We start from the raw sequence: 9482 nt of genomic DNA, 5'->3' as shown, positions 1-9482 counted from the left end.
CTCGAGCATTTAACGTTTTTTTCTTCTAAACATATGAACGGTCCGTCTCTGCATAAAGTAACAAATTCGGTATTTGAATAGGTTTGATTATTTGAACATTTACCTTCGTGTGACCATTTTCCGCATTTGTGACATCTTTCAAGGTATCGTGCTCTTCTTTTCACTGCGAATTTTGATTTTCCTTTACCAAATTGTAACTTATTATTTTCGCATCTGGATTCTTTTCTTACTCCGTCCAATTTTTCTCTGATTACTGATACCAGTTCACTCGGAAGTGTGTCATTATTACGTTTAGTGACAAAGCGTGTAGCATTAGACCATGGTTTAATTCACAGGAAGTCTTCATTTCGTAAAACCTAAAAAAATAAAAATTCAGAATGGGGGGAGAAGACTAGTTCTTTAGGGTCTGCTAGGGAAAGACCATTCGGGTTCCATTTTCGAGAACTACATGAAAACAGAAAATCTAACTCTAACAGAAATACATATTATCCTTTAAAGACTTGATTCTCCCCACACTTAGTTAGCTGTGGTGTTGAAATTGTGATTAACTTCGTTGTCAACTTCCATTGGACTATCTATGTAATGTTTAACTCTGTGACCATTAACCTTAAATTCAATCTCATTTGAATTTATTAATTCTACTGTTCCGTATGGGAAAACTCTTTTAACTATGAATGGTCCAGACCATCTTGATTTCAATTTTCCAGGAAATAGCTTGAATCGTGAATTGAAAAGAAGAACTCTGTCTCCTTCTTTAAATTCTTTTGAACTTCTGATTCTTTTATCATGCCATTTCTTCGTTCTTTCTTTATAGATTAACGAATTTTCGTATGCTTCTTGTCTTAATTCTTCTAAATTGACTTAACCGTAGACGTCCCGCTTCATGTAAATCAAGATTACATATCTTCAAAGCCCAAAATGCTTTGTGTTCAATTTCTACTGGAAGATGACATACTTTTCCGTAAACGAGTCTAAAAGGTGTGGTTCCAATTGAAGTTTTGAGGATGTTCTAAAAGCCCAGAGTGCATCCTCCAATTTCATGGACCATTCCTTCGGATTTGATCCTACGGTTTTCTCTAGAATACGTTTTAAAGCTCGGTTGGTATTTTCAACTTGTCCACTTGTTTGTGGATGATATGCGGTGGAGATTTTATGAGTTACTTCATATCTTTTAAGAACTTTCTCAAATTGATTATTACAAAAATGAGTACCCCGATCACTTATTAAAGCTTTCGGTGTTCCGAACCTTGCAAAAAGACGTTTTAAAAAGTTGACTACAACTCGTGCATCGTTAGTTGGGAGAACTTGTGCTTCCGCCCATTTAGATACATAATCAATGGCAACGAGAATATATAGATTATTATGAGATTTTGGAAATGGACCCATAAAGTCAATACCCCAAATGTCAAATACTTCACATACTTGAATGACATTTTGTGACATTTCATCATGTTGACTTATTTTTCCGGCCCTTTGACATGCATCACAGGATTTGCAAAGAAGGTGTGCGTCTTTGTAAATTGTAGGCCAATAGAATCCAGCATCATAAACTTTTCTTGCTGTTAGTTGAGGCCCATAATACCCTCCTGTTGGTCCTGTGTGACAATGGTTTAAGATTTTACTAGCTTCATCTCCAAATACACATCGGCGTATTATTCCATCGGGACAACTTTTAAACAGATGTGGATCTTCCCAGAAATAGTGTTTTATATCACTAAAGAATTTCTTTCGTTTTTGGTACGATAATCCTTTTTCAAGGAATCCACATACTAAGTAGTTTGCATAGTCTGCAAACCATGGAATTTCATTATAATCTATCTTTAATAGATATTCATCAGGAAAGTTGTCTTGTATGGCCGATTCATTTAGAACTTCTAATTCGGGATTTTCAAGATGAGAAAGATGATCAGCGGCGAGATTTTCTGCTCCCTTTTTGTCTCGGATTTCAATATCAAACTCTTGTAAGAGTAAGATCCAATGGATTAATCGTGGTTTAGCATCTTGTTTCAAAAATAGGTATCTAAGAGCAGAATGGTCGGTATAGACCACCGTTTTAGCTAGAACGAGATATGAACGAAATTTGTCAAAAGCAAAGGCAATAGCAAGGAGTTCTTTTTCAATAGTTGTATAATTCGTTTGTGCTCTTTGTAACGTCTTACTAGCATAATAAATAGGTTGAAATCGTTTTTCAATCCTTTGTTCTAAAACGGCTCCCATTGCAAAATCACTTGCATCGCACATAAGTTCAAACGGTAAATTCCAATTTGGTGTTATCATGATCGGCGCATTAGTGAGTTTTTCTTTAAGAATATTAAAAGATTTGATACATTCATCTGAAAAGATAAATAGAGCATCCTTTTCTAGGAGTTTATTCATAGGAGTGGCAATTTTAGAAAAATCTTTTATGAAACGTCGGTAAAAACCGGCATGCCCTAGAAAACTCCTAACTCCTCTAACATTGGTGGGATGTGGAAGTTTCGCAATTACATCTACTTTAGCTCTATCCACTTCAATTCCTTCCTTTGAAATTTTATGACCAAGAACGATGCCTTCTTTAACCATGAAATGGCATTTCTCCCGATTAAGAACTAGATTTCATTGCTCGCATCTAATAAGCATTCGTTCAAGATTAACTAGACATGATTCAAAAGTATCACCGAAGACTGAAAAGTCATCCATGAAAACTTCCATGCATTCTTCTATCATGTCCTGAAAAATCGCCATCATGCACCTTTGAAAGGTTGTAGGGGCGTTGCAAAGTCCAAATGGCATGCGTTTGTAAGAAAAAGTACCATAAGGGCACGTGAATGTGGTTTTCTCTTGATCCTCGGGTGCTATTGGAATTTTAAAATATCCGAAAAAACCATCAAGAACACAATAGTAACTGTTTCCGGCTAATCTTTCCAACATTTGATCAATGAAAGGTAAGGGAAAGTGATCTTTTCTGGTGGCGTCATTTAATTTTCTATAATCAATACATACACGCCATCCTGTTACAGTCCTAGTAGGAATAAGCTCATTTTTCTCATTTGTAATGACAGTCATGCCACCCTTCTTAGGTACGCGTTGAACTGGGCTTACCCATGGACTATCAGAGATTGGATAAATTAAACCTGCATCAAGCAGTTTAATAATTTCTTTCTTAACAACATCTTGCATATTAGGATTTAGTCTTCGTTGGCGTTGCACATACGTTTTATGACCTTCTTCCATAAGGATTTTATGTGTGCAATACGAAGGACTTATTCCTTTAATATCATGAATTTTCCATGCAATGGCTGGTTTATGAGCTTTTAGCACAGAAATGAGTTGAGATTTTTCATTTTCAGTAAGAGAAGACGATATTATTACAGGTAATTCAGATTTACCATGTAAATAAGCGTATTCCAAATGGTTTGGAAGTGGCTTTAACTCTAATGTTGGTGGTTCTTCTATCGATGATTTATATCGATATATGTCTTCTTCTTTTAGCATTTGAATTTCTCCTGTTCCTTGTAATTCTGGAAATTCTTCTAACAATTCTGCATGTGATTCTATAGTTTGAATATAATAACATGTATCATCTGCAGATTGCGGTTGTTGCATAGCTCTATCCATTGAAAAGGTAACACTCTCGTCCTCTTTACTTAGGGTCAGTTTCTTACCAAACAAGTCTATTATTGCTTTAGCCGTGTTTAAGAATGGTCTTCCTAATATGAGAGGTACTCGAGAATCTTCTTCCATATCCATAATAACAAAATCTACTGGAAATACTAAAGTACCAACTTTAACTAGCATGTTCTCCATTATCCCTCTAGGATATTTTATTGATCGATCGGCTAGTTGTATAATTATTTTTGTTCAATTCTCCAAGGTCTAGTTTAGCGTATAGTGAATATGGCATTAAATTTATACTAGCACCTAAGTCTGCCAATGCTTCTATTGAACTAAGACTACCCAGAAAACATGGAATTGTGAAACTTCCTGGATCTGATAATTTTTCTGGTATCTTATTCAACAGCACTGCAGAACAATTAGCATTCATAGTAACAGCCGAGAGCTCTTCCATTTTATTTCTATTCGTGATTAGATCTTTCAAAAATTTAGCATATCTAGGCATTCCTAAAATCACATCAATGAAAGGAAGATTTACATTTATTTGTTTAAACATATCCAAGAATTTGGATTGCTCGGCTTCCAGTCTCTCCTTTCTCATTTTACTCGGGTAAGGAAGTGGTGGTTGGTATGGTTTAACATAAGGTTTAGCCTTAACTGTGTTATCTTCATTAACCTTTTCAACTACCGGTTTTTTTTCCTTATCTTGATCAGGTTGTGGTTCTTGTGGAGTAGGAATAGTTTCATCAGAAATTACAGGTATTTCAGGTGGTTTAAGTGTAATACCACTTCTTGTGGTAATGGCTTTAGCTGTTTCATTCCGGGGGTTAGTATTTGTATCATTAGGTAGAATTCTCGGTTTTGTTTCACCTATTAACCTTGCTAGGTTGCTTACTTCTTGTTCCAAATTTTGAATAGAAGCTTGTTGATTTCTAAATGCTTGAGCATTTTGTTCATTGGTTTGTTTCTGAGATGTGAAAAACTGTGTTTGAGATTCAACTAGCTTCGTCATCATATCTTCTAAATTTGGCTTTTTATCATCGGCTTGTGGTGGTTTGTTTTGAAAATTAGGTCTTTGCTGGTTGTAAGTATTATTGGGTACTTGTTGATTGCTAGGACCTTGTTGGTTGTTGTATGGAATATTTCAATTATAATTCTGATTTTGATTGTAAATTGGTCTTGGCGGTTGATAATTATTCTGATAATTATTTCCAGGCCTTTGGTTTATGTATGAAACATTCTCTCTTTGTTCCATTGTTAATTCAATACTGAGACAATCTTTTGTCAAATGTGGTCCTCCACACTGCTCACAGCTAATTCGTATTGAGTGAATATCTTTGGTCATCTTTTCCATTCGTCTCTCGACAGCATCTATCTTTGCAGAAATCAAATCTAAGTCATGGCTAGAATCGGTTCTAGCTGCTTTAGATGATCTAACGATATCTTTTTCTTGGTGCCACTCATGTGAGTGGGAAGCAGTGTTATCAATAATTTTATAAGCGTCAGTTTTGGTTTTCTTCATAATGGAACCACCAGCCGCTATATCGATGTCTTTCCTTGTAGTGATGTCGCATCCTTGGTAGAATATTTGTACTATTTGACAGGTGTCTAAACCATGTTGCGGACATCCTCTTAATAACTTTTCAAATCTTGCCCAAGCCTCATATAGAGTTTCATTTGGCTTCTGTTTGAACGTAACAATTTCTCCTTGAAGTCTTACGGCTTTGGATGCCGGAAAGAATTGTTTAAGAAATTTTTTAACTAAAACGTCCCATGTATCAATCGCCCCTTCAGGTAACGATTCTAACCAATCTTTAGCTTCTCCCTTTAAAGTCCAGGGAAATAACATGAGATATATTTGTTCATCTTCAACTTCTCTTATTTTAAATAGAGTGCAGATCCTATTAAAGGTACGAAGATGTTCATTTGGATCTTCCTTCGGCGCACCACTAAATTGGCATTGATTAGTCACCATATGTAGAATTTGTCCTTTAATTTCATAATCTGGCGCATTAATGTCAGGTTAAGTAATTGCGTGACCTTGGCCAGTGCATTTAGCTCTCATTCTGTCTTCCATGTTTAGAGGTTCCAGATTCTCCATGATTGAATTTGTTGAATCTGAATCACTAGAGGATTCTGATTTAATGGTTGGTTCCTCAACAATCTCTGTTTGAATGATTGGTGGGTTCGGAGGAAAAATTAATAGTTCAGGATCTACGAATTGTCCCTGAATATTCTCCGGATTCTCAATTGTGAGGTCGGGTTCAAAAAATGGATTATCAGAAATTTGAATTGGAGTACTTAGTCGACTGGATGACGATTCTAAAGAAAAATCAACGGCAACGATGTTTGCTAGATGTCTTGATCTGGTTACAGGTGGTAAACGTACAAAAGGTGGTGAACGTTTTGCTCGGTGCATTCACTGAATATCCTATTAGTTTTTAAAAAGAAAGAAAAATTATATAAGTTATCCAATTAATAGACTTTTCTGATTTTGCCCACGTTTCGAATAGCCAAAAGATGCAGCAGAGGGGCAGGATTCGTTTGGTCTCAATATAATTGAGTACTGTTTGGCTCCAATAACCCGGTCCACGTACAAATCCAACTATTACTACGAACCAGAAAATTTTGATGTCTATCAATTTAACCACTTAAAATAAATTTTCGTAATTTAAAGAAATTTTAGAGAAGAAATAGAAAAAAAAAATAAGTCCTAAAACTAGAATGTCGAGAAATAAGAAAGAAAAAGAGCGCGTCGAAAAACGTCAAAAAAAATAAAAGATTGAAAAATAATAGGCGTCGAAAAATAAAAATAAGAAAGTAGCGCGTCGAAACTTAAAAAGGCACTAAAAACTAAAAATTAAAAGTTGCGTCTAAAAATATTAAAGCTTATAAGTAAAACTATATCCCAAAATGGCAATAACTTAAAAAGGTACTAAAACTTAAAAAGGCGTCGCAAAATTCTAAAGCACCTAAATCTTAGTCTAAAGAAAAAGCACTTAAGGGATTTTACGGCAAATCTTAAAAATCTAGAAATAAAAATAACTATGGTAAAAACTATATCTTAAAACTAAATACGAGCGAAAAATACAAAAATTAAGCTAAAATGATAAAAAGGGGTACAAAATATAAAAATATACTTAAAGTTGTAAAAAGTAAAATTTTTATAAAAATATTATTTTTATATTATTTATTTTATAAAACTATTAATTTTCTAATTTATAAAAACTAAATAAACTAAATATATAAAACAAATTAAATACAAAAACTACAATAAAAATTAAATTAATACACTAACCCTAATTAGGGTTTTGATTAAAAAATAATAATAATAATTACCCCGTATTTAATGTTGTTTAGGGTTTCCTGTGGCCTGTCAGGTGCCCTCATGCAATCGCATGAGTTCTAAGTTACTCAACCATGCGATCGCATGGGCTAGGGTTTCGGGCCAGTGAGTGGGCTGCTACAGTACGGGCCGAGAGAGTTTTTATTTTTTATATATTTTTTTTTTCTGTTTTACTGATTTATATATTTATAATATATTTATATAAATTAAATAAAACTTATATTTTTATAAAATAAAGATAAATAAACTTTTATAGAACTTAAATATTTAACAAACTCTTAAAAATATTTATATTTTTTTTTCTTTTTATATTTTCGAATATTTAAAACGTATTTTTACAAAAACGTATTTTTTTTACAAAAGTAAACTAAAAATTAATAAAAATCTTTTTTTTTAATATATATATATATAGCGTTGCGCTACCGGCGTTTTAGCAGAATAGCCTCCCCGGTAGCGGCGCCAAAAATACTTGATGTGCGTAGAGGTGTATATGAAATAGCTTATATTTTACTATGAAATACTATTAAATACGATACAATTTTATACAAGATATTTATTTATTTATAGAATTGATATACCTAAACCTTGCTACAACACTTATAGGCAGTGTACCTAATCGTACAGTAGTGTAGTTTTTAGTAAGTCCGGTTCATTCCACAGGGAAATCTTTAAACAAAGCTTAACGCTATATTAGTTTAAATTATAAAAATACAAATATATATATATATATATATATATATATATATATATATATATATATATATATATATATATATATATATATATATATATATAAGTAATATTATTATTATAAAAGGGGGGTTTTACCGTTTAATGACCGGTTTGTCGATTTTTAAAACTTTAGTCGCAGTTAAAACCTAATGTAAAAATATATAAAAATAAATACAACTTAATTTAAAACGTAGATTAAATAATGATAATGAAATTGCGATAAATGAAATTGCGATAAAATAAAATTTCGATAATTAAAAAGTACGATAATTAAAAGTGCAATTAAATACGATGACAATAAATAAAAGTGCGATAATTAGAAGTGCAATTAAATATGAAAATAAAGGAATTATGCTTATTTAAACTTCCGTAATCATGATGTTTGACATGTTGATTTTTAGTTTTATTCTCATGGGTTAATTGTCCTTTGTCCTGGATTATTTAATATGTCCGTATGGTTTTTGTCCATAACAGTCCATCAGTCATAAATATAAAGTGCGAGTATCCTCGTCAAATTATCCTTATACCCGAAGTCAAATATTCCAACTAATTGGGGACTTAAACTATAACAAGGTTTTAATACTTTGTTTAATAATTACACCAGGATATCAACTGCGTGTAACCCAAGGTTTTAATACTTTGTTAACAATTACACAAAGTGTCCTTGTATATAATTTCACCCCTGTTTTAATAATTCTAGTGACTATTAATCTATTCCCGTGTCCAGTTAAATGAACGATTATTCGTACATATAAATACCCCGCCCATCGTGTCCGATTGAGTGTATATGGTTATTAATAGGTACGTCCAATTGTAAATCTTTATATTAAAATTAACAAACTATCATTTAGTTAAACAAATATAAAGCTCATTAATAGCCCATAGTCTAATTTCCACAAGTGTCGTTCTTTTGTCCAAACCCCAATTATGGTATAAAGCCCAATTACCCAATTTTAATATTTTTAGCCCAACATCATGATTACTTCGGTATTAAATAAGCATAATAATAACTTAGCTACGAGACATTAATGTAAAAAGGTTGAACATAACTTACAATTATTAAAAATAGCGTAGCGTTACACGGACAGAATTTCGACTTACACCCTTACAACATTCGCTAACTTACCCTTATTATTAGAAATTAAAATTAAAATTATAATAAATATATATACATGTACGTTGATGAATGAAGAGAAAAAGATGTGTTAAATGATGCACCAAAGCTCGAAATTTATAGGCCTGTGAGCTTAAAAATGGGCTCATGTGATCGCATGAGTTTTGCTCCTCCAGCTCATGCGACCGCATGGCCAGCTGGGGAGGCTCACATGTCTTTGTTTTTTAGTTTGCCGACGGTTTATAAATAATAATATAATATATAAATAATTATAAGAATTATTTAAATATTATATTTTATTTATGTGCATAGTTGACTTGTAATTTTTAGTCTGTTGCGTCGAGCGTTGAGAGTTGACTGAAATGTCCCGTTCTTATTGATTAAAAACGTTCCATATTAATTGATTTCGTTGCGAGGTTTTGACCTCTATATGAGACATTTTTCAAAGACTGCATTCATTTTTAAAACAAACCATAACCTTTATTTCATAGATAAAGGTTTTAGAAAGCTTTACGTAGATTATCAAATAATGATAATCTAAAATATCCTGTTTACACACGACCATTACATAATGGTTTACAATACAAATATGTTACAACAAAATAAGTTTCTTGAATGCAGTTTTTACACAATATCATATAAGCATGGACTCCAAATCTCGTCCTTATTTAAGTATGCGACAGCGGAAGCTCTTAA

General features: G+C 32.7%; 1 non-coding gene across 1 annotated transcript; it reads left to right on the top strand.

Annotated features, from left to right (window-relative positions):
• Window positions 1-5204: 5204 nt before the first annotated feature.
• LOC139903177 (small nucleolar RNA R71) lies at window positions 5205-5311 on the top strand. Its single transcript, XR_011778019.1, has one exon. It is a non-coding gene; the product is annotated as a small nucleolar RNA R71 (small nucleolar RNA).
• Window positions 5312-9482: the final 4171 nt, after the last annotated feature.

The sequence above is a fragment of the Rutidosis leptorrhynchoides genome, chromosome 3, assembly GCF_046630445.1.
Source record: "Rutidosis leptorrhynchoides isolate AG116_Rl617_1_P2 chromosome 3, CSIRO_AGI_Rlap_v1, whole genome shotgun sequence".
In the NCBI taxonomy this organism is placed as follows: Eukaryota; Viridiplantae; Streptophyta; class Magnoliopsida; order Asterales; family Asteraceae; genus Rutidosis; species Rutidosis leptorrhynchoides.
Note: the sequence above shows the minus strand (reverse complement) of the source record. Positions and strands in the feature narration are given on the sequence as shown.